The 25,183-nt window shown below is 54.0% G+C and overlaps 1 pseudogene; it reads left to right on the forward strand.

The window, feature by feature from the left end:
• The first annotated feature begins 14,109 nt into the window (after positions 1-14,109).
• Positions 14,110-20,369, forward strand: LOC117977920 (B-cell receptor-associated protein 31-like; annotated as a pseudogene).
• The last annotated feature ends 4,814 nt before the right edge of the window (positions 20,370-25,183 follow it).

A 25,183-nucleotide genomic window follows, 5' to 3' on the forward strand; every position in this document is an offset into this window, starting at 1 on the left:
GTGCACAAATAAATTTCTAGAAATTTTATAGGGAAGGTGTGATAGATGAGGCTGATTTCCACACAGGGGGTGATTAAATACCCAGGTAAGTATAAAATCCAACACTTGGAAAGTAAAATGCCTCAGCTTGACATCAGAAACCCATCTCAGTAAGTCTGAGGAGCAACGTGGAAAAGAAATGAAAAATTCGACAATGCTTTTCTTATGAAATTACTAGCTCACGTTTGAACAGGACTATAAATCATGCTGCTATAAAGACACATGCACACGTATGTTTATTGTGGCACTATTCACAATACCAAAGACTTGGAACCAACCCAAATGTCCAACAACGATAGACTGGATTAAGAAAATGTGGCACATATACACCATGGAATACTATGCAGCCATAAAAAATGATGAGTTCATGTCCTTTGTAGAGACATGGATGAAACTGGAAACCATCATTCTCAGTAAACTATCACAAGGACAAAAAACCGAACACCACATGTTCTCACTCATAGGTGGGAATTGAACAATGAGAACACATGGACACAGGAAGGGGATCACACTCTGGGGACTGTTGTGGGGTGGGGGGAGGGGGGAGGGACAGCATTAGGAGATATACCTAATGCTAAATGATGAGTTAATGGGTGCAGCACACCAACATGGCACATGGATACATATGTAACTAACCTGCACATTGTACACATGTACCCTAAAACTTAAAGTATAATAATTAAAAAAAAAAAAAGAAAACAGAATTGTCCACAATTTTAGGAAAGCCGTCGCATGACAACAAACCACTACAATGATAGGAGCATCACTGAGTCAACGGAGTTCAAGCAGTGAGCAGATCAGTATTGAGGCCCCAGGAAAATCAAGGCTCTTGGGTACATTTTGCAGAACCCAGAATTGAGCCACATAATCTATGGCCAAGTGATCTTTGACAAAGTTAACAAAAATCAACCAATGTATACACCAGGGAAAGGACACCCCATTCAATAAAGGGTGCTGGGGAAATTGGATAGCTATATGCACATGAATTAAACTGGACACCCACCCTCAACATGTAAATAATTAACAGAAAATAGATTAAAGGTTTAAATGTAAGACCTCAAACTGTAAACGTATTCAAATAAAACACCAGGACAACTCTTCTGGACACTGGCCTAGGTAAATAATTTACGACTAAGAACTCAAAAGCACAAGCCAAAAACCAAAAGACAAAAAGCAAATAATAGACAAATGGGACTTAATGAATCTAACAAGTTTCTTCACAGCAACAGAGTGAACAGACAAAGTGCAGAATGATAGAAAATATTTGCACACTGTGCCTCTGATGGAGTACTAATATGCAGAATTAACAAGAAACTCAAACAACTACGAAAGAAAACAAGAACCAAATAACCCCATTAAAATGAGCAAACAACTTGAGTAGACATTTTTGCAAATAACACATAAAAATGGACAATAGATACATAAAAAATGCTCAGCATCACTAACCATCAGGGAAATGCAAATTAAAACTGTAGTGAGATATCATACCATTCACAATGGCTATTTTTAAAAAGTCAAAAATAACAGATGTTGGAGAGGATGAAATGTAAAGTGAACTCTTAGACACTGTTGATGAGAATGTGGACGAGTACGACCTCTATAGAAAACAGAATAGATTCAGTATGATATTGACTATGCATTTCTCATAAACAGCTCTTATTATTTTGAGATACATTCCATCAATACCTAGTTAATGAGCATTTTTAGTATGAATGGGTGTTGAATTTTATTGAAGGACTTTTCTGCATCTATTGAGATAATCATGTGTTTTTTTTCCATTGGTTCTGTTTATGTGTTGGATTATGTTTATTGATTTGCATATGTTGAACCAGCCTTGCATCCCAGGTATGAAGCCAACTTGATCATGGTGGATTTGGAAACCGGCACAAGACAAGGATGCCCTGTCTCACCACTCCCATTCAACATAGTATTGGAAGTTCTGGCCAGGGAAATCAGGCAAGAGAAATAAATAAAGGGTATTCAAATAGGAAAAGAGGAAGTCAAACTGTCTCTGTTTGTAGATGACATGATTATATATTTAGAAAACCCCATCATCTCAGCCCCAAATCTCCTTAAGCTGATAAGCAACTTCATCAAAGTCTAAGGATACAAAATCAATGTGGAAATATCACAAACATTCCTATACACCAATAATAGAAAGACAGAGAGCCAAATCATGAGTGAACTCTCATTTACAATTGCTACAAAGAAAATAAAATACCTAGGAATACAACTTACAAAGGATGTGAAGGACCTCTTCAAGAGAACTACAAACCACTGCCCAAGGAAATAAGAGAGGGCACAAACAAATGGAAAAACATTCCATGTTCACAGATAGGAAGAATTAATATCATGAAAATGGCCATATTGCCCAAAGTAATTTATAGATACAATGCTATCCCCATCAAACTACCATTGACTTCCTTCACAGAATTAGAAAAAAACTACCTTAAATTTCATATGGAACCAAAAAAGAGCCCATATAGCCTAGACAATCCTAAGGAAAAAGAACAAAGCTGGAGGCATCATGCTACCAGACTTCAAACTATACTACAAGGCTACAGTAACCAAAACAGCATGGTACTGGTACCAAAACAGATATATAGACCAATGGAACAGAATAGAGGTCCCAGAAATAATGCCACACATCTACACCCATCTGATCTTTGAAAAACCTGACAGAAGCAATGGGAAAATGATCCCCTATTTAATAAATGGTGTTGGGAAAACTAGCTAACCATATTCAGAAAACTGAAACTAGATCCCTTCCTTACACCTTATTCAAAAATTAACTCATGGTGGGTTAAAGACTTAAATGTGAGACCTAAAACCATAAAAGCCCTAGAAGAAAACCTAGGCAATACCATTCAGTACATAGGCATGTGCAGGGACTTCATGACTAAAACACCAAAAGCAATTGCAACAAAAGTCAAAATTGACAAATGAGATCTAAGTAAACTAAAGAGCTTCTGCACAGCAAAAGAAACTATCTTCAGAGTGAATGGGCAGCCTACAGAATGGGAGCAATTGTTTGCAATCTATCCATCTGACAAAAGGTCAATATCTAGAATCTACAAGGAACTTAAACAAACTTACAATAAAAAAACAAACAACCCCATCAAAAATTGAGGGAAGGTTATGAACAGACACTTCTCAAAAGATGTTTATTCAGCCAACAAACATATAAAATAAAGTTCATCATCATTGGTCATTCGAGAAATGCAAATCAAAACCACAAAGAGATGCCATCCCATGCCAGTTAGAATGGTGATGACTAAAAAGTCAGGAAGCAAAAGCTGCTGGATAGGATGTGGAGAAATAGGAACGTTTTTACACTGTGGTTGTAGTGTAAATTACTTCAACCATTGTGGAAGACAGTGTGGTGATTATTCAAGGATCTAGATAGAACTAGAAATACCATTTGTCCCAGCAATCTCATTATTTGGTATATACCCAAAGGATTATAAATCATTCTGCTATAAAGACACATGCACACATATTTTTATTGCAGCACTGTTGACAATAGCAAAGACTTGGAACCAACCCAAAAGCCCATCAATGATAGACTGGATAAAGAAAATGTGGCACCTATACACCATGGAATACTATGCAGCCATAAAAAGGATGAGTTCATGTGCTTTGCATGGACATGGATGAAGCTGGAAACCATCATTCTCAGCAAACTATCACAAGAACATAAAACCAAACACCACATGTTCTCACTCACAAGTGGGAGTTGAACAATGAGAACACAAGGACACAGGGAGGGGAACAAACATCACACACTGGAGACTGTTGGGGAGTGGGGGGCTGGAGGGGTTAGCATTAGGAGAAATACCTATTGTAGATGATGGGTTGGTGGGTGCAGCAAACCACTATGGCCTATGTATACCTATGTGACAAACCTGCACATTCTGCACATGTATCCCAGAACTTAAAGTATCGTTAAAAAAGGAAAAAAGAGAGAGGGAGAGAGAGGAAACAGTATGGAGACTTTCCAAAAAATGAGAAACAGTACTGGCCTTTATTCTACCAATCCCACTACTGGGTAACTACCCAAAGACAAAGAAATCATTATTTCAAAAAGATACCCACACTTCTATGTTTACCACAAATCTATTCTCAATAGCATATATGACAACCTGAGTGTCCACCAACAGATGATTTTATAAAAGAATATAGCATATATACACAATTTAAAACTAGTCAGCCACAATAAGGAATGAAACTGTGTCTTTTGCAGCAAGATGCCTAGAACTGGGGGACATTATAATTAGTGAACTAACTCACAAACAGAAAGCCACATATCACACATTATTACTTATAAGTGGGAGGAAAACAGTGTGTACACAAGGATATCGAGAGAGGGATTATGGACATTGGAGACTTAGCAGAATGGGAGGGTAGGAGTTGGGACCATGATGAAAAATCACCTAATGGGTACAATGTATGTTACTTGGGTGTTGGGTGCTGTACTGCTGGCAGAGGTCAGCAGAGTTGGCATCCAAGGAAGGAGTGGTTCTCCTCTCCCTGACTCCACACTCCAGAGGGCGACCCACACTTGGTCATACTGGAGTGTGGCAGGCGCACAGCGTTTGCATGGGAATCCTTAGCACAGCAGAGCCCCCACACCCACCGTGGTTCCTGGGCCTGTGCACTCTGGGTCTGTGCCTCAGAGGCTGCCAGGCACCCCTGGGGACACCACGGGAGACAGGGCCCTGTGTGTGGAGGTGTCCGGAACAGGAATTAGCACCTGCGTGTGGAGGGCTGGCTGGGTCTGAATTTTTCTGCTTCTCCTGCTCCCCGAGGAGTGCAGACCCGGTGGGCCCAATGGTTTCTGTGGAGTGGGGAGCTGGGTGCTGTGGTGTCTCCAGCACCCACCCCAGACGCCCGTTCCCAGCCAGCTTGGGCCAAAAGGAGAGGCTGGACTTTGGAGGCTGGATGTGAGTGCCTTTGCTGAACCTGGCCCCTGCCACCCAGTGGCCAGCACGACAAGTTGAGGCTCTAACCCTTCCGCCCCTCACATCTTCCTCTAGGCTTTTCTGGCTTTGCCCGCCCAGCTGCTCCATGCCAGGAGGAGGAGGAGACACCCAGAGCCTGCGACACCACAGCTCGCCTCGCTGCGAGTGGGTGGCAGCGACGGAGACTGCAGTGCGCCAGAGCGGTAGGAGAGCGGCCGCGCTAGGAGGGCAGGCGGCTGCAGCCAGGGTTGGGGGTCAGGCTTACAGCGATGGATGGGCTGCAGCAGTGGCCAGGCGGTAGGAGCTTTGCAGGGAGGGCTGGTGCATTGGCAATGGGCCTGTCTTTGCCCTGCCCCTGCCGTGGATCTGGCCCTTTACTGCTCTGCCTTGCCCTGTACCTGCCCTACTGTTACCTGGACTCTAGGCCCTGTCCTGCTCTGGTCCCATCCTGACCCTGTCTTGGCCCTGTGCTACCCTGTCCCTGCCCTGGTCTTGCCCTGGCACTGGCCCTGCCCTGAACCTGCACTGGCCTGACCTTGGCTCTGGCCCTGGCTCTGGCCCTGCCCCTTGTCCTGACCCTGGTCCTATCATGGCGCAGGCCCTGCCAATGGTCATGGTCCTGCTCCTGTTCTGGCACTGACCTGGACTTCGACATGTCCTGGCCCTGCTTTGGCCCGTCCCTGCCCTGGCCCCACCATGGGCCTTCCTGTTCTGCCCTCTTCTGACACTGACCTTGCCCTGTCATGGCCCAGTGGTGCCATTGCCCTGCCTTACCCTGCGCTGGTTGTGCCTTGGCCCCGCTTGGTGCTGGCCGCTCCCTGGAACTGCCCTGACCCTGCCTTGGCTTTTGCCCTGCCCTCACTATGGCCTGGCCCTGGCCCTAGCCCTGGTCCTGCCATATCCCTGGCCCTGCCCTTATCCAGGCCCTGCCCCTGCTGCTGCCCTGGCCCTGGCCTGGAACCTGGTCCTGTCAAGGACCTGCTCTGACTCTGCCATGGCCCTGGCCCTCCTCTGCCTTTTTCCTGGCCCTGACCCAGACCCAGACCCTTTCCTGGCTCTGCACTGGCCTTTCCCTGGCCCTGAGCTGGCAGTGGTCTGCCCCTGGTCTTGCCATCACCCTGCCCTGCTGTGCTCTGGATGTGTCATCACCCTGCCCTGGCCCTACTCTGCCTTTGACCCTGCCCTGGCCTTACCTTGGCCCTCACCTTAGTCTTCGCTAGGCCCTGCTCTGGAGCTGGCCCTAGCACAGACCTGGCCCTGACCCTGGCCCTGGTCTTTGTCCTGCCATAGCCCTGGCCCTGAAGTGGACTTGGAGGTGTCCTGGCCCCAGCGTAACCTGGCTCTGCATTGGTCTGTCCCTGCCCTGCCCCTACCATCACCTTGCCCTGCTCTGCCCTGTCCCAGTACTGACCCGGCCATACTATTTCCCTGCCCTACCCTGCCTTGGCTGTGCCCTGGCTCGGTTCTGGCTCTGGCCCCAGCGTTGCCCTGGACATGCTCTGACACTGCCTCAGCCTTGGCACTAGCCTGGCTCTTTCTTGGCATCAGCCCTGCTCTCTCTGTGGACCGGCTCTTGTCCTGTCCTGCACTGGCCATACCATGCCCTCTCCTGCCCTGCCCTGACTCAGCCCTGACTCAGCCCTGGCCCAGCCTTGGCCTTGGCATTGCCCCTAGTCCTGCCATATTTCTTGCCCTGTCCCTACCATGGCCTTGGCCCTGACCCTTACCTTGCTCTGGCCCTGCCCTTGCCCTAACGCAGCCCCAGGCCCTGTCATGACCCTGCCCTGGACCTGTCCTGGCCCTGGCCCTTCCCTGCTTGAGAGCTTGCCCTGGTTCTCCTCTGGCCCTGACCCTGAAATGCCTGGCCCTACCCTGGCCTTGCACTGCTCTGGCGCTTGCCCTGACTCTGGTCCTGTCACTTGCCTAGCCCCAGCCCTGTTGCTGGTCTTACCATGGCCCAGACCCTGCCTTGGCCCTGCCCTGACACTGTCCTGGACCCTGGCTGTGCCAAGAACCTGCACTGTCCTTGCCCTTGTTTTGCTCCTGCCCTGAACCTGGTCCTGCCCAGGCCATGGCCATGGCCCTGGCCCTGGCCCTGCCCTGGCTGTTCCCTGGCCCTGCCCAGGTCCTGGCACTGGCCTGGCCCTGCCCTGCCTTGGCCCTATTCTTTCCTGGCCCTGCCTTGCCGGCCCTGGCCCTGCCTTGGCCCTAGGCTGGTTTTGACCCTGCCCTGGCCCTACCTTGGCCTTCACCCTAGCCTTACCTGGGCAATGTGTTGGACCTGACCATAACACAGACCTGGTTGTGGCCCTGGCCCTGCCATGACCCTGTCCCAGACCCTAGCCCTGTCAGGTACCTGTCCTGGCCCTGCTCTGGGCCTGGCTTTGTCCCTGGTTCTTAGATGACCCTGGCCCTGCCCCTGCCCTTGCCCTTGCCCTGGCACTGGCCTTGGACATGTCCATGGTCCTAACCCTGGCCCTGCCCTGGAGCTGCCACTGTCTTGGCCCTGCCCTGGCTCTGGCCCTGCCCCGGCCCTGGCCCTGCCCCGTCCCCATCCATAGACCTGCCCTGGTTGGTCGTGCCCTACCTTAACCCTGTGCTACCCTGGGCCTGCTCCACCCTGCCCTGGCCCTGCCCTCCCTTTGGCCCTGCCCTGACCCCGCCTTGGCCCTCACACTGGCCCTAGCACAGACCTGGTCCTATCTGTGGCCTTGGCCTGGCATTGACCCCTGCTCCTGACCCTGGTCCTGCCATAGCCCTGGCCCTGCCAATGACCCTGACAGCCCTGGCCCTGGCCCTGTCTTGGCCCTGGCCCTGAACTGGCCCTGCCCTGACCCTGGCCCTGAAGTGGATTTGCAGGTGTGTTGTCCTTGATTTAACCTGGCCCTACCATGGCCCTGTCCCTCCCTTTGCTCTGTCCTGGTCTTGTGCTGACCCTGACCCAGACCTTGGCCCTGCCCTAGCCTTGTCCTAGACCTGGCCATGGCCCTGTCTCTGCCCTGGACTGGCACTGGCACTGGCATGGACCCTGGCCCTGGCCCTTTGCTACTTAAGGCCATATCCTGGCCCAGCCCTGGTCCTGACCCTGTCCTGGCCCTACTTTGGCCTGGCTCTACCCTGGCATGCTATTCTGGCCCTAGCCCTGACCCTGTCCCTGTCCCTGTCCTGGCTCTAGCCCCGTTGCTGGTCCTGCCATTGCCCTTGTCCTGACATTGCCCTTTCCTGGTCCTGGCCCTGGCCTTGTCCCAGCCCTGCTCTGGCCCTGGTCTGAACCCTGGCCCTGCAATGGACCTGCCTTGGTCCTGCCCAGACCCTGGCTCTGGCCCTACCTCTGCCCTGGCCATACCCTTGCCCTGACCTGGACCCCAATCCTGGTCCTTGTCCTGCCCCAGCCATGGCCCTGGCCCTGCCCTGCCTGTGCTCTGTTCTATCGTGGGCTGGCCCTGCCATGGCCTGGTCTTGCCATTGCCCTGCCCTAGCCTGCCCTGCTTGTGCCCTAGATCTGCCCCGGCCTTTGCCCCTGTCTTGGTTCTAGCCTTAACTCTTAGACTAGCAAGGAGTATATATTTCTGGTAAAATTCCAGAAATGATTAACTAGATTGCTTATGGGCAACTGGTGAATCCACACTGATCCCTGGGATCACCATTTCCTTTTCTAAGAAGTCACGCAAGACCAACCTCATGGCTTTTTTGGATCAGGCTACTGGATGGGAACACAGGAGGGTGCGGCACCTGAGCCACCACGCCCAGCCTCCACATGCTTTTCCAAAACATTCCTGTGTTTAAAAAAAGTTAACCATGGGGCTTTAAAGCACCATATGCTTTAAATGCCCCTTGGTGACTTGAATGTTCTACTCAGTTTATCATGAATGTTTTTCTGGGACAACTGACCTGTTTCCAGCATATTTATTTATTTATTTATTTACTTATTTTTGAGACAAGTTCTCGCTCCATCACCCAGGCTGGAGTGCATTGGTGTGATCATGGCTCACTGCAGCCCTGCCCTTTTGCCTCAGCCTCCCAAGTAGCTGGGACTATAGGCACGTGCCACCACGTCCTGATTTTTAAATTTTTTGTAGAGACAGAGTCTTGCTCTGTTGCCCAAGCTGATCTCAAACTGCTGGGCTCAAGAAATCCTCCCACCTCATCCTCCCAAATTGCTAGGATTACAGGCATGAGCCACTGTGCCTGGCCTCTCCAGCGTTCTTGAGTGTTCCTGAGTGTCTACCCAATTCCTCAATGGTGGACGTCGAGACTGCAGCTCTGTTTCTGACGTCATAAACAGTGGCCTCAGCTAGTCCATTTTCTTTGGGCCTCCTGATCCTCTTGGAGCACCCGTGCCACTCCTATTATCTGTCTGTTTCTTTGTCATTGTTGTTGATTTTTTTTCTTTTTTCTTTTTCTTTTTTTTTTTTTTTTGAGACACAGTCTCTCTGTGTTGCCGAGGCCGGAGGGCAGTGGCACAATCTCGGCTTACTGCAGCCTCTGCTTCCTGGGTTCAAGCAGTTCTCATGTCTCAGCCTCCCAAGTAGCTGGGACTACAGTCACATGCCACCACGCCTGGCTAATTTTTGTATTTTTAGTAGAGAGAGGGTTTCGCCATGTTGGCCAGGCTGGTCGTCTCCTACTCCTGTCCTCATGTGATCCGCCCACCTCGGCCTCCCAAAGTGCTGAGAGTACAGGCATGAGCCACCACACCCACCCCCTTTCTTTCCACGTTCTTTATGTCCCACGGAGAGGCTCAGTTCTTGAACGCGAGCAGGTACTCATGGCGTGAGCAGGTACTCATGGCCTGAGCAGGTTAGATGGTTAGGAGTTAAGGGCTCCAGACTTCGTATGCAACTTTTCTGAGTGGTAGAGAGCCTGCCTAGTGGGTATTCCAGTACTGCTGGGATGCAGTCACCTGTGTGGATTAATAGTTTGCAAGGGTGTATGGGATGGAGTGGAGCAGGAGAGCCTGAAGTGGGGAGACCAAGTTGGAGGTTGTCAGTGAGACTTGCTGGGAACCTGAACTGGGGCAGTGGTAGCAGAAGTGGGGTTGAGGGGACAGAGCTGAGAGGCCCACGTGGAGTTGAATCAGCAGGCTTTTCCAGTCTCTGGGAGTCTGAGATGATCTTGGTTCTGCTCTGGACTTTCGGAATGCGAGGACGCAACTCCCTGCTGGAAAGGGAGCTCTGGCTGCCCATGGAGTAACACTATCATGCTAGGTGTGAGGGCTGGTTGCAGAGTGGGACTTCTGGCCAGGCCTGGGGACAGCAAGGAAAGGAGGGGACAGGGAGAGCAGGGTTGAGCAGGGGAGGCCTGGCAGATGATCAGGATAGGGTGCATCCAGGCAGTTGAGCTTGGGTTGCTGGCTTCACAGAGGTATTGAGGCTGGGACAGAGGGAATGTGATGACAGGATGGATTCCAGCCTCCAGCAGAGCGATAGAAGATCGGGGAGCAGAAGGAAGAGGGAAGCAAGATCAAGAAGGAGGATGTGAGCAGGTTAGTGGCCAAGGAGGGGAGCATGTTCCGGAGAAAGCCTGGTGCTTAGCACTAGTTTTCAGCGGGACTGGGCTTAGGACACATAGGAGGTTAGCCTGAGAACCCCTGAGTAGCCCTTGTAATTGGGAAAGGGGGCCTGACCTGAAAGGAAACATCACACCTAGAAGCAAGCCAGTACCCTTGGCCCCCATAATCTGCTGCTGCTGCCTGGGATAGCAGTGGGAGAGTCCCAGCTTCCCAGCCAAAGCCTTCTGAGCTTTTGTCCTGCCTCTGCCACTACTATCTCAGTCCTATCACTTGACCCAGAAGCCTGGGGCTGATCTGCCCTTTCTTCTTGTCCCATGTGACTGCCCAACCATCGTGGCCATTTCTCAGTGTGTGGCCCAGCAGGGTGAGGCACTTTCACGTTTTCAGGTAGCCAACCTCCAGAAGTCTTCAGCCTGCAGAGCTGGACTCCACCCATGAAACAGCCTGTAGATGTCACCTCCTAAGCCTCTCTCTCACAACCCTTGGGACCACTGCTGTGGTGGGGCCACCACCATCCCATATAGACCAAGTGGGCTCCCTGCCACTTGCCTTACCCCTTTGGCTTGTGCACCCCACTTCCAGTGGCTTGCTATCACATGGATCCTCCAGGACGCGGCTCCCCCACAGTCTCTGCTTCGGCCTCCCCCTGTCACGAAGCAGCCATGTGGGTCTCATGGGAGAGCCTCACGTAATACATGCTCTCCCCAACTCAGTTATCTGAGCATTTTGGGGGTCTCTGTGCGGAACACCCCCTCCAGCTGCCGGCCCAGCCGGAACCTCCTCTTCATGAATCTCTGAGGCTTCCCTGTGGAGCCTGTTCCGAGGGGCCCACACCATGTCCCTGGCTGACCCATAGTGCTGTCCTCAGGTCCCAGGGCAGCCTGCATATGCAGCTCTGAGGCATGGCACTTGGCAGGGTTGCCCATCATGGAAAACCTGGGCTCTTCCCCTTTAGACTGTTAAGCTCAGTGCCAACGGCCTGGCACATATGAAGGGCCGCTGAAACCTTTGGTGACTGAATGGGCTGTCCCGGGCAGACGGCGACAGCTTTAGGTGCGTGTCTGGGTTGAACTTGTTGGGCTTTTTAGACAAGAAGCCCAGCTTTTCAGATCTTAGGAGCTATGAGAGTTTGTGAAGATGGATGCATCAGGGCCACCTCCAGGGGACCACACTGGATGAGCCACTGGTTTCCGCTTGTGGAAAACTCCGGCAGTCGCTCCTGTTCCCTTCCTGCCAACCTTGCACTTCAGGGGCACAGCTAGCGAGAGGCCCTCTTGAGTCTTGGAGTGTGTTGGGGACAGCAGCTCCCTCTGGGCTGGGGTTTGTGTGTTCAGAGGACCTGCACTGCCTTCTCTGCCTTACTCAGCTTAAATGGTGGTCAAGGTTAGGCCCAAAGTGCTGGTTAGCAGCCAGTCACAGGAGGGCCCCTGTTTGTGTGGAAGCCACCTGAATTTTTGCTGATCTGAACTTGATCCACAGGCATCTTTTTTTTCCTCCTTACCCCTCCAGTGTAGAATCCCATCGCTGTCATTAGCCCAGATGGAGCTGCCCGTGCTTCTCTGCTGAGCTGCCTTTTTCTTCTTTTTTAGGTTGAGTCATCTAATCACAGACTACCTTTGCCTAAGTTGTCTTACCTCACTCGGTTGCTCCCTACCCTCCAGCTTACCCCAAACCGCTCAGATAGCTGGTTTTAAAAAAGATACACAGCAAAACCCCAGAAACCCAGCTGGTCTATGTCACTTGTTCTCAAGAAGAAGGGAGGACAGGCGAGACCCACACCTGCCCCTTTGCCCTGTGCTTACTGCACTGTCCTCAGGATGGGCGAGCTACATCTGGGTCATGGGCTGGAGCTGCCACAAGGCATGTTCTCATTTGAAACGGCCTCCATTTCCCCCAGCTCTAGCCCTCCTCTTTCCATCTTCTCCAGTGTCTGTGTGCTGGGAGGCTACAAGGAAGGCAACGCAGCTGTACCAAAATGGACTTGGGGCAGCCCTTTGGGGCAGCCTTCTTGGGTCTGCTCTAGGTGACTCTCCCAGTTGTAACCTGTTTTTCTGATTCCAGACTGGTGGGTAAGAGTCGCTCAGGGCAGTGGAAGCCCTGGTGTTAGTCATTCTTCACTGAAGCCTTCCTGAGGCGTCACCTGACTTGCTTCCTTGCCTGGGCGCTGCCTCATTTTTTAGTTCCACAGTTGGGGCATGTTCATGCAGAGTCCACTGGCCACCCTGCGGTAGGCCGGGAAAGTCAGCAGGTGGCGCTGGGACACCAGCTTTCTGCTGGCTGGGGGCAGAGGAGTGAGCTTGTGTGAACGCCATGTATATACAAGGGCTGGGGGTTGAATGACTTGACTCACCTGAAACCCGTCATGTCAGCAGGGTGGGCCGGGGGTGGCCACAGCATGGAATCTTTTGGTCGGGACTTGCTTCTTCCCCATTTCCTATTAAGCCCATGTCCTCTTCCCCTTGCTCATTGGGGAAGACAGGGCTGCCAAAAAGTGCTTATGAGCCGTGGCTCTCCCCACTTGATATGGTTGGTCGTTTCTCTAGAGTCTGTGGAGAGGACCTGTTTCTCCTGCCTTCTCTGGTTTACTCAACCCTTTATAAAAGCACGACAGCCCTGCTCAGTGTCCAACAACATTCTATCAAGGAAGCCCAGTCAGATTGAGGCATTTGGGGCTGCCGTGTGTCTGCCAAGGCCACATCTGGATTCTGTTAAGTTTCATTCACTGGCCTTTTTTTGGACCCCAGGCCATTCTATTGGTGACCACCCTGTATCTGTAGGAGATGCCTTTGGCTCTTAGGTTCTTTCCTGTTTTCTGGAAATGAATAGCTAAGAACAGTGATTTGGGTAAGATTACTTGGGAGATCCAGCAGAGGCAGAAGCTAAAGACCATGTTCTGTGCCCTGTCCTGGGGGCCTGGGAAGCTACAAGGGAACAGACAGAAGTGCAAGTTAATGTGCCTGAGTGACCCAATGTGAGGGAGCAGGAAAATGTTCTAGAAGGCTGGCTCCCAGGCTGAAAAATGCCAGTGATCAGAGAGGACCTGGTCTGCATTGCTTGGGCCCTGGGTGGGGGCTGAGGGTGTGAGGATGCAGAGGCTGGAGCCCTGGGTTGTGCCTTCAGGTCGTGGCATTGAATGTTTTTTCTCCCTGCAGCCATGAGCCTGGCTTGCCCATCAGCACGGGTCTGAGATGGCACCTTCCCACCCCTGTCTTCTGTCTCCTCTGTTGCTAGACTGAGCAGCTCTGTGTCTGTCTCTACCACTCTTGGGGCCAGGCTCCCAGGTGAACACAGGTGCAATCTTGGCCCAGGGAGATTCTGTCCAGCCTTACGTGCAGCCTCAAATCTGTCCCCTCACCTACCAGGGAGCACTTCCTCTCCTGGGAGTGGGATCCAGTCATCTGGAAGCCCAGTCCCACCCCCCGCCCACCTTTTTTTAGCTATACTTGCTGGAGTGGGCGCAAGACCCCTTTTCAGTGTGCCAGGTATGGGAGTGCAGAGATGAAGGCACAGTGCCCAGCCTAAAGAACTTCATAGCCTGGTAGGGCAGCCATATAAATGGATGGCAGCCACGCAGATAACCAAGAATGAGGTAGTTACATGCAGGTGCCTAGGGGGCTGCTGCAGGAGCCCCCAGAAGGCGTCCCTCTGATGGGGTGGGAGATCCGAAAGGGTTTCTGGTGGGGAGGTGAGGATTGAGCTGGGTCAAGAGGACATTCCAGCCTGGAGGACTGCCACACAGAGCCAGGTGTGTTCCAGGAATGGTGAGGTGTTAGGTGTTACTAGAGAAGGGGACCACGTGGTTAGTGAGGGAGGAGAGCTCACTGAGGGCGTGTGTGCTGGCAGCAGGTGGCTTAAGCAGAGGGCTGACGTGGTCGGATTTGCCTTGCTCTGGGAGGTGGATGGGAAAGCCGTATGGTGGCAGATAGGGAGGAGGCGCCAGCAGTGGGGATGATGGCGGGCATGTTTGCAGTTGACATGGAAAGCGCTGGGTTGCGGCCTGGGCTAGGGGGCCAAGAGGGCTGAGTCTAAGGTGGTTTGCCTGCCCACGACTACAGCATGGGCTACACGAGGTGGTCAGGTCAGGCAGGACAAGGGAAGGCCCATTTTGGACAAGCTGAGTCTAGAATGTCTCTGGGGACATCCAGGAGCCAATGTTTAGCAGGAGGTTAGGTGTGAGTCTGGGCCACAGAGAAAACCTTTTCAGGGATAAGAGTGGCTGGGAAGAAGGTATAGGGTGTCAGCTGAAGAGTGCAGATCCAAGAGGGAGCAGAATAACAGTGGGAGGAGGGTGTTGCGAGGGGACCTCAGGAGGGTAACTTAGCAGCAGAGCAAGGAGCTCAGGGTGACCGCCTGCCTGGGTGGTTAGGAGGCCACTGGTGGCCCTGCTGCTGGCTTGGAAGGGCAGGCTTTGGCCAGCCTAGATTGAGGAATACATGTGAGGGAAAAGACCAGGGGCTTGGGCAGGGTGACTCCAGGAAGGAAGCAGTTGAAGGTGAGGTTCCTGGGGGGAGAATGATCCCGGGTCATCCAGCAGGAAGAGAGAGGACCTAGATGGTGTGAAAAAGAACTATCGGGCTGGGGGTGCAGTGGGAGGAGTATGCCTAGGGTTCTGTGGGGGTGGGGAGCGCCTGTGAGGGTTGGCAAGAGGAAGAGGAACCAGGGCCTGGCAGAGGGGAGCCCCAGACTGTCTCAAGGCTGGGAACTAAAGGCCTGGGCTGGGGCTGAGCAGGGTCAGGCTTTCGGACAGACACGGCGTGGATCTTGCACTGGACTTTGTGTATGCCCTGGCCTATCTTGGAAGCCCTGGTTCTCAATAGCTGGGAAAGGCCTGGAACAGTCCGAAAAGAGCTGGGCCTCTGCTGCACTGCCATGGAAGCATTTGTGTTAGCTATTTCCCTGGGTACTGGGGTGACAGCCATGGGTACTCACCAGCAGCCACTTGCCTGGCCTGGTGGTGGGGAGTATAGCCTTCAGTCTTGTTTGGTCCTCTCTCTACCACCAGGTGGCATGACCCCCACCCCTCAATTCCAGCTAGGAGTAGCGGTCCTCTTCCTCTCTACATCACTGGGATCTGCTCTGGGTCTGGGCAGCTCCTTGCCAGGGGTTGGGTCTTAGTCAGACTTGCCTTTCTTTCTAGGCCTCTCCAGTGATTTCTGGCCATGCCGATGTGAGTCAGATGCGTTGTTTCTCTCTGGCTCCTAGGGCGCTCAGTAGCTTCCTCCACCTTCAGGCTGTAGCCCAGTTGGGGGCAGGCTGGTGGGCAGCTGGGGGCTGAGGCAGGGAAACTTGAGCCCTAGGCCACGAGGTCCTGAGCTGCTAATTTTAGAAAGCACATGTCACTGGAAACTCTCCTTCTCTGCCAGGAATCAATGGCCTGGCTCTCCTGGTGCTGCCAGGGGCCCCTGGGAGCCTCTCCCTAAACTGGGAACCTCAGGGGTGTCTCCTGGCCTAGGTGGGTACTTTCTGTCCTGAGTACATCTCAAAAGGGGCTCTTCCGAGGCCCTGGACAGCCATGGCTTGGGCCAGGGAGGTAGCTCACCGTGTCTGCTCTCTACTTTCTCCAGCCCTTCCGGGCTGCCCCTGGCCATGAGCAGAGGCTGCGAAGTATGAAGGCCTGGCTGGGGCAGGAGGCCACTTCGACTCTTCTGAGTAAGCTGTTGTTGAAGCACCCTGGACTAAGCAGATTTGTCTCTTCCTTCCCCCAGGCCCTGTGTGACCCTTGCCTTCTGAGGTGTGTGAGAAAGGAACCCCTGCCTTGTTTTGACTGTTTGAACGAGTCCTTCCCTCCTCTCTTCCTGCCAGCTAACATCTCAGGGCAAGGGTGAACCAAGGGAAATGAAGTGGCCATTCCAATCTCTGTTTGGGGACTAGCATCTGCCTCCAGCTGCCACGTGTTTGCCTGTCTCTCCTGGCTTCTTCAGATAGGCAGCGTGTGCCTGTGTCCTGATTCCTGTACACCCTCTAGCCCAAGAAGACCTCGTTTGGGGTGCTGTTACAGAACGGTTGTGTTCCAGTGCAGCCTGAATGATGAGTTGGGAAGGAGGCTGGCCAGAGAAGAGAGTTCTATCTTACGTTGGGACCTGGGAGCCGTTCCCTGTTAGTTTAGAGAGTAGAGTGGTTCCAAGCTCAGGTTCTGGAGTCAGGCAGACATAATTTGGAATTCCAGCCATGTCCGTTTCTGGTTTTTGGCCTTGGGTACATTGATTCATGCTGCTGAACTTCAGTTTCCTTCTCTATAAGCTGGGGCAGTGATAGTAACTTCCTCATCAGGTAGATGTGAGGATGCGTCCTGGCATGTTGGAAGTGCTCAGATTGATTAGCTTCTCTCATTACCTTACCAAGTCAAGCCCAGGCTTGAGGGGAGGAAGGTGGTGCTGTGGCTTGTCTGGCACATCTAGGCCCTGACCCGGAAAGTGCCACGTTCCGGGACCTCATGCTGTATCGAGGCTCTTCTCAGCCCCCAGGATCCTGCTTCCAGCCCCTCCCAGAGCTCAGGGTGGCCGTTGGGCACAGCGGCAGAGGACAGCTCCTGGGCTCCACCTTTTCCCTCACGCTGCCAGCACCAGGTTGGCGGCTTCTCACTTGGCTGCCTTGGCAAGAGGGCAGGTCCAGGCTGGAGCCAGGTGTTGAGTGGGAGCAACCAGGAGGTGCTCCTGCCAGCCCTTCATGCTCTTTTTCTCACTTCTCCCTTCTTTTTGTAAATAATCACGCCTGCTTAGATGCCTGGTGACTCTCATGTCGCAGCAGGCCACACTGCTGGCCTCCAATGAAGCCTTTAAAAAGCAGGTGGAGAGTGCTAGTGAGGCGGCCAAGAAGTACATTGAGAATGACCAGCTCAAGAAGGTGAGTCCAGTTTCTCGACCCACCATGGGGCGTCCTGGTGTTATACTGCAGGAGCCATATTCTTTAGGGCCTCAGTGGCCACTGCTAGCCTATCACCCTGGGAAATGTGCCTGAAAAGCCAGAGTTGGGTGGAGGCACAGAGGGGAAGTCCTCAGTGGGGACAGTATGCCTGCTGGAGGCGTCTGTGTGTGGGGGTCCTGGTGAGGAGGAGGGTGTTGCTGCTCACGTTTCCATCCATTGCTTCCACTCAGACCCTTCCCTGAGAAAAATGGCCCCTCAGTGAGCCAGGCCCTCTGCTGTGAACCGAAAGCCCTCAGCTAGGCCCTTGTTCCCTGCAAGATTGCCACACCCCCTCTGGAACTCGGGGTCTGTGGCATCCCTCAGTGCTGGAGAGGAGGTGGGGCCAGGGTAGTTGGCCAGTCTTAGAAGTCCTGTCAGGAGGTGAGCTGCAAGGCAAGCTCGGAGGGATGTGGATGCAGAGGTGGGATAGAGCTGGCCAGGCCGACTGGGGGCTCCTGACTGCAGTGAGTGGCGCCATGTAGAGAGCACAAGGCACCGCCATCCACGGAGGGGTTGGTGAGCACCATGGAGCTGCTGAGCCCTGCTGCTCGGGAAGGAGGCAGGGCCAGGGGCCAGGGCAGGCAAGGCGTGCCCGGTGAGCTGCAACAGGTGGTCCCACTGGTGCTTCTCTTCCCCTCGGCGGGCAGCCACGCCCTGGCCTTTGCCTAGGAGCTGGGAGCAAGTGGTGGCTCTGTTCCGCGTTGACATTTCCGAAGGGGCGAGTGGCCAGGGCAGCTTGAGGAACCACATCTCGGTGGGGAGGATGGGGATGGAACCTCTCCCTCCCTCCCTCCTGAGTAACCCTGACCTTTGGCACTTTTCCCAGTGAGCTGCTGTTGACGGAGGCAAGTTGGATGTCGGGAATGCTGAGGTGAAGTTGGAGGAAGAGAACAGGAGCCTGAAGGCTGAGCTGCGGAAGCTAAAGGACGAGCTGGCCAGCACTAAGCAAAGTGAGGCTTGACCTCATGTCCTTCCCCGCAGGGAAGTCCAGAGAAGCGTCCTCTGCCCGCTGCTGCCCATTTTGTGCCAAAGTATTAGTAACAAGCCTTGCACGCATGCTAGAGGGCTGCGTGAAAACAAACAAATAGCACCCTATGCCTCCAACCCCAATGCAGCCATGCTTAGCCAGCAGGCCAGTGAGGCTAAGTGGTTTGAATGGGGCTCAGGAGGAACCAGGCTGCAGTTGGTGGGACTCGATTGCCCTGCGCTAGAACAGTGCACGCTGGGGCTTTCCCATCCAGAGTGTGGCACAGTACCCCCAGCATGCCTGGGGGCTTAGAATGAGGGGAGTGTGGGAGTGGTGTTCAGGAGGGAAGTGGGCAGCTCCCAGGCGGCCTGCCTGTCTTTGGTCTCCCATGCATAGACATAAGTCTGGGGCGTTTTCCCACAATACCACAGGCCTCGCCTGCTGCTGCTGTCTGCAAGGCATGGTTGTCATTGGGTCTCGCTTTCAGGCTGGGATCTTGTTCCCTGTCTCCCACTCTCAGCCTCCCTGGAGGTTACCCTTGCCGAGAGCCACTAGAGTTCCCCTCCATTAAAGGGACTGGGGGATGTCCTCTGTATTTCTTTTGCTTTATCTTGAGCTTTTTTGTCTGCCTTTCCCTCTACTTTGGGGGCCTGCAAAAGCAGAGGGGCTTTATTTTGAGAAGTAGGCTCCTGTATAACCTCGTTTGAGATAGATTTGGGCCAGTTTCTGGTGTCTGTAGAAGCTGGGTTTTTACCCCCAATTCCTGTCTTTTCATTTCTGTTTTCTTGGTCATTTCCATCATTTCAAGAACTAGAGAAAGCTGAAAACCAGGTTCTGGCCATGCGGAAGCAGTCTGAGGGCCTCACCAAGGAGTACGACCGCTTGCTGGAGGAGCACGCAAAGCTGCAGGTCAGCCCTCACGTATCGCTGCGCCCAGTGCAGGAAAGCAGAGCAGGATGAGGCAGCCCCTGTGGGTGCGGAGGGAACCTTCCAGGGGCCCAGGGGCCGGCTGCCCTCTCCCCCACTCCCCCTGGCCACCTCTGCCCTACCGAGTGGGACCATTCACCAGGCAGGAGAGGGGTGGCCTGGCAGCAGATGTAGGCACCTGCCGAGGTGGCCCTCAGGAGTGGCACTGGCTCACTAGGCTCTAAGCCTTCCTACCTTCGTGCTCAGGCTCATTCCATGGTTTGGGGCCTAGTCAAGAACAAAGAAGCAGGTGAAACTCTGGGACCCACTGCTGGCCTTCTTTCCTAGAGTGCTGGGGGGGTGACATAGGGCAAAGATCCCTGGGCAAGTAAGGGCACAAGGTGTCAAAAAGGCACCTCCCCTAGCAGGCACTAGTTGTGGCCATCACCTGCTGCCCTAGGCCTGATCCGAGTCCTCAGACTAGCTTGGTTGCACCAGGCCGCATTTGGAAGCCAGGCGGTCTTGACGTTGGGAGTGAGGGCCACATAAATACTCCTAACTTTGGACAGCTGGCCTCAGTGCTTGGTGGCCCAAGTTTGGGCACCACAGCAGGTGGGGAGGAAGGGTCCAGCCTCAAAGAGGGCACCCATGCCCTCTGTATAGGGCAGGCTTGGCAGACGGGACTTGGGCTTCGAGGGCACCTGTCAAAGGTGTGCAGAGTTGGGAAGGGCCTGATCAGGTCTTGAAGGGTACTGGATACCTTGCTGTTCCCTGCAGCCAGGACTCAGCCCCCAGTGAGGTCCTGGCAGTCCTCCCTGGCTGGCGTTAGGTCCAGGGCTTTCCTTAGAGCATGGGCCAGGGCTGATGCTCCCACCCTGGCAGGCCTTTGGGTGTAGCCGGGGAGGGGGCCCCTTGCTCACTTGAATAGCTCTCATTAGGAGAGAGGGGAACTGAGCTGGACCTCTGGGGCATGGGGCTGGAGATGGCAGGGGAGGAGTGGACCTGGCCAACCTACTGCTGTGGGATTTCTGTCCCTTTCCAGGCTACAGTAGTTGGTCCCATGGAGAAGAAGAAATATTAAGGGCCTCCTTCCTCCCCTGCCTGCAGCTGGCTTCCACCTGGCACGTGCCTGCTGCTTCCTGAGAGCTCAGCCTCTCCCTCCAGTACTTCTGTTTGTGCCCTTCGCTTCCCCCATTCCCTTCCACAGCTCATAGCTTGTCATCTCGGCCCTTGTCCACACTCTCCAAGCACATTACAGGGTACCTGATTGCTACACGTTCAGAATGCATTTGCTGTCATCCTGCTTGGCCTGGCCAGGCCTGGCACAGCCCTGGCTTCCACGCCTGAGCGTGGAGGGCACGAGTTAGTTGTAGTCTGGCTTGCGGTGGGGCTGACTTCCTGTTGGTTTGAGCCCCTTTTTGTTTTGCCCTCTGGGTGTTTTCTTTGGTCCTGCAGGAGGGTGGGTGGAGCAGGTGGACTGGAGTTTCTCTTGAGGGCAATAAAAGTTGTCATGGTGTGTATGTGGTGCGGTGTGTGACTGTGGCCATGGAGAGGGCTCTGCTTTCTCTCCTGCCTGGAGTCCCCAAGGGGCCACAGGCCTTCAACCTGTTTCCCCCACTGAAGGCCAGGCTCACACCTGTTCTCGAAGGCCCTGCCCTCTCTGTCCTCTTGCTCCCCAGGCTGGGCCAGGCGTCGCTTCAGGGCCACCCACCGAGTGTGTGTCCTGTCTGCCTCCCTGGGTGTGGGCAGCTTGGGAGGCTCAGTAAACCGGCAGGGCTTCTGGGTAGAGGACTCGCTTGCCTTCTCTGGGTTCCTGTTCGTCACATTTGGGACAGACAGAATGTGGCAGAATGCCACTAGTCACTCCCTGCCCCACCCCCTCCTGAAGGTTTGCAGGATGACCTCTAATTCCAGCTGGGAGAGGAGACTTGTCCTTAGCAGTGATCTGGAGCTGGCCCAGGGCAGAGCTAGGCAGAAAGGGGCTGGGGCCCTTGGCCCTGAGAACGTGCTGGGTGTGTGCCTGCCACCAGAGCGCTGTGCTGGTGCTGGCTCCAGGGCGTCCCTCCCATGGCTCCCTCAAAGCTGTGTCTTCCAGGCCCACAGCAAGCCAGGCCAGAACCGAGGCTTCCTGCCTGGCGCCAGTGCCCAGGCCCCTGCACTGTGCTGCTCTCCAGTAGCACATGAGGAAGGCAGTCCCCACCCGCAGCACAGTGCTCCCACCCTGCAGGGCCTCTGCCATGCCTGGTGTCTGCATGAGGACTGGGCGGAAGGGTCAGGGGAGCAGGTTAGAGGTGTGTCTCCTGGAACTGGGGGGACCCCTGAAGGATGTTGATGCTGGCAGGGTAGCTGATGGCCTGCTGTGCATGCTTGCTTCTGCCTGCCCTGCCTAGGACCAGGCCAGTGGTTCCCTTCTCTAGCATCCTGTCGCCCTTCCCTTGTGCTCAGAGCACAGCCGCCTCGTGACAAGTTCTGTCCCTTTCCAGGTGGTCTGAGAGGTGGTGTCTGAGGGAGTAGGGGACACATGGGCAATACCCTCTGGTTGCTGTGCCAAGGCCGAAGGCTGATACCACTACTCCAGGAAGTGTTCTTGGCTACCTCGGGCCTCCCTGAGCTCACCCTTCTCTGAGCTTTGAAAGGCTAAAGTCCAAACGGGTGCTTCCCTCACCAGCCCTGATGGCTTCTTCCGCTGTTCTGCCTAGGCTAGCAGCAGACAGAAAGCTGCATGAGGCCAGCTTCTGGAGTGCCCTTTCTAGTGGAGTGATGGAACAACATTGGGGCAGGGGGTGTGGGCACAGGCTCTTAGAGATGAAAATTGAGGCGCTTGCCCAGCCTAGACTGGAGGGTGGCCTTCAGGCTCGTGCTTTCCTGGATCAGCTTCTGTTCCAGGGCATCTGCACCCATGGACATCCTGATCTGTTTTCTTACCCATCTTCCACTAGACTGCGAGCTGCTTGAGGGCAAAGCCTGCTGCTTGTTGATCTCTGTGTCCTAACCCCTCATGCGGGAGCTAAGTCCTGAGGTAATGGTGTCTCCATTTCAGAACCCACTTTAAATGACACGCTTCTGTGAAGTTTCCTTTTTTCAATGTCTTTTTTCTGTGTGTTTGGTGTCATTGTGGTGCATGAGGTGGTGTGGAGGGCATTTGGCCTGGAGGTGTGGAGAACAATTAGCAGAGGGTGATTGTCATCCAGGCAGAGACCTGGCTGACAGTGTATAAAGCAGTTGGCCTGAGCTCAGGGGTCCTGAGGGTGACCGTGGGCTGCAGGACAGTTGGAGTCGGTTGGGGACAGGGGCTGTGTGAAGGCCTGGGGCACCCTGGGGAGAGGTCTTGCAGACATTGGGAAGCACCTTTGCAGCTAAGGAGGGCCAGGCTGGAGATCTGGGAGCTGCCAGCCAGGTGGGGTTCTTGAAGGCGCAGGCATGGTGAGAGGACAGGCTTCTCGGGGAGAAAAAGAAAACTAGAAACAGTGGTTGCCGAAGAGATGGGGGCCAGGGACCACAGGACAGGCTCCAGAGCCCCCAGCTGAGCTAGGGTGGGACTGCGCTGCCACTCCTTTCTCTGCTCCCTGTCTGGTCCATGTATTTCTCACCCAGGCTCTTGGTTGGCCGTATTCTAAGCCAGGTCCCTCTCCTGGCTCCAGAAGTTTAGGGGTAAAGCCCCTCCATAGGAGGTGCTGCCCGCTGAGGAGTAGGGCCTCTGGGGGTTCTCCCATAGCACGATAGCAGTCCTGGGCAGGACGCAAAGGGAGCAGCCCAAGCTGTCACTTTGCTCTGAGGGGTCACCTGCTCCCCCTTCACAGGCTCCGATCCCTGATGCTCTCTGTGCTTGCCTGAGCCACCCACTGCATTGCCTGCTGTGCCCTGCCATGGTGCCCAGCCCTTTCAGGGTGGGGTGCCACATGCTCATCTTGTGCACGGGTCCCACCCCTTGAAAGACCTGTCTGTACTCACTGTCTTCAATTCCTCTCCACCTCTTCTCATGGTAAAACGCATGTATATCACACATATATATAGTGTCATCAATGTATATGTAATGAGCCATTTTCACCATCGTTAAGTGTGCAATTCAGTGGCATTAAGTGCAGTCACAGTGTTGCGCAGCCACCACTTCCATCCACCTCTAGAATTTATTTTCTCAAACTGACACTCTGTCCCCACTCAACACTCCCCACCCTGTCCCCAGCCCCTGGCACCCACCCTTGCCCTCTGTCTCTGTGGATCTCCCTCCTCTCATGTAAGTCCCTGTCTCTCTCACAGGAGCAGAACCCTATAGCAAGTGTCTCTTTATGATGGCTCATTTCACAGAAATGCCCTCCAGGGGTCAGCCATGTTGTGTCGTGTGTTGGAGTGCCTTCCCTTTCCAGGCCGGCTCATATTTCCTTGTCTGGGTAAACTACGTTGTTGTCTCTCCCTTCGTCTGCAGATGACAATGGGCTGCCGCCACTCGTTTTCTCAATCGCACACCAACCAGCCTTTCACACGCAACCCCTCATGCAAGCCACCCTCACCAGGCCCCTGTGACCCTTGCCAGACTCAGTGAGCATTTGCAGGTCACTGTCCTTCACCAGCAGCAGCAGCAGCAGCACTGGACAGATGGAGCCAGCCACTGCTCCTCCCTGACCTGTGAGGGGTCCTCACTGGCTCAGGTTGCAGGACCCCACCAGGAGCTCTCAGGCATCCTCCCCCATTGCTGCCGCATCTTCCCTCTGCCCCTCTCATTGTGTCCCGGGACTTGCGGCATCCCTGTGAGCTCACGCAGGTTCAGGGCTTTCAGTGTCATCTCTATGTGGTAAGAACTTGCAAAGTTCCATCTCCAGTACTTTCTGGAACTCCTGTGTCCACCTGCCGACTAGACATCTTCACTTGGATGACACTTCCTGCATGACACACCCAAGGCTGACTCCGGACCATTCTCTCCTTGCCTCCCCATTGCAGGACCTGGCAGCTCCATCTTTCCTCTTGCTCAGGCCAAATCTGTTGTCCTTAACTCCTCTTTGAGCCCTGCATCATGGTCATGCACAACCCCTACTGGCTCCACCTTCAAAACTGATCCCTGATGCAAAGACTTATCCCCTCTGCTGCTATCAGCCTGGCCCAAGTGACACAAGGCACCTGTTCAGTGACAAGTTCTTGGAGTAACATTTTGAAAATTTCAGCACCCATGGCTTTACACCCACCCTTCCCCGCGGGTGTGGCTGCTCTCCAGCTCTCTCATCCTGCTCTCCCCAGGTGCCTCGGCTCCAGGGGGAAAAGGTTTTCCCTGGGCTGCTGCCTTCCCTGCTCCCTTCCCAGTCCCCATAAGGGTGCCGGCTTCAGAGGCCTCCAGAGTAGAGCCTTGCCCACCGCAGCAGCTCCAGCTGGAGGAGGTTCCCCCTACTTCCTGCACCTCGACCCCTTAGAGCAGCAGAGGCAGAAGCAGAGACCTGCTTTGGAAAATGACAGGTTTTTATTGCTATGTTTGCAGTGGCTTTTTAGCACAGTAAGAATGTCCCCGCAGGCCCACCACCCTCACCCAGCCCCAGCCCTCCAGCCTCTGTTCGGGTGTCAGAGAAGCCTTTCTTGGGGTCCCTCAGCCGTCTCGGGACTGGACGTGACAGACATACGTGGGTTAAAGCCGCTACACAGAAGACTGGAGGTGCAGGAAGTGCATCCGCCTTAAGCCTGGGCGTGGGAGCCGTGTCCAGGGTCCCTTCCTGGGGGTGTGCCCAGCCCAGGGCACAGGGTGGGAAGCCTGAGCAGGCCAGGTTAGCAGCCTAGACACCCAGGATGGAATATTGCAGCCTCTTTCCCCACAGACCTGTGGGCAAAGGGACAGCGTGGGGACAGCCCCGAGGCCCCCACCATGCACTTTTCCAATCCATTCTGGGTCTGGGGACCACAAACACACATCCACAC

Source organism: Pan paniscus, chromosome 18 (genome assembly GCF_029289425.2).
Source record: "Pan paniscus chromosome 18, NHGRI_mPanPan1-v2.0_pri, whole genome shotgun sequence".
NCBI lineage: Eukaryota > Metazoa > Chordata > Mammalia > Primates > Hominidae > Pan > Pan paniscus.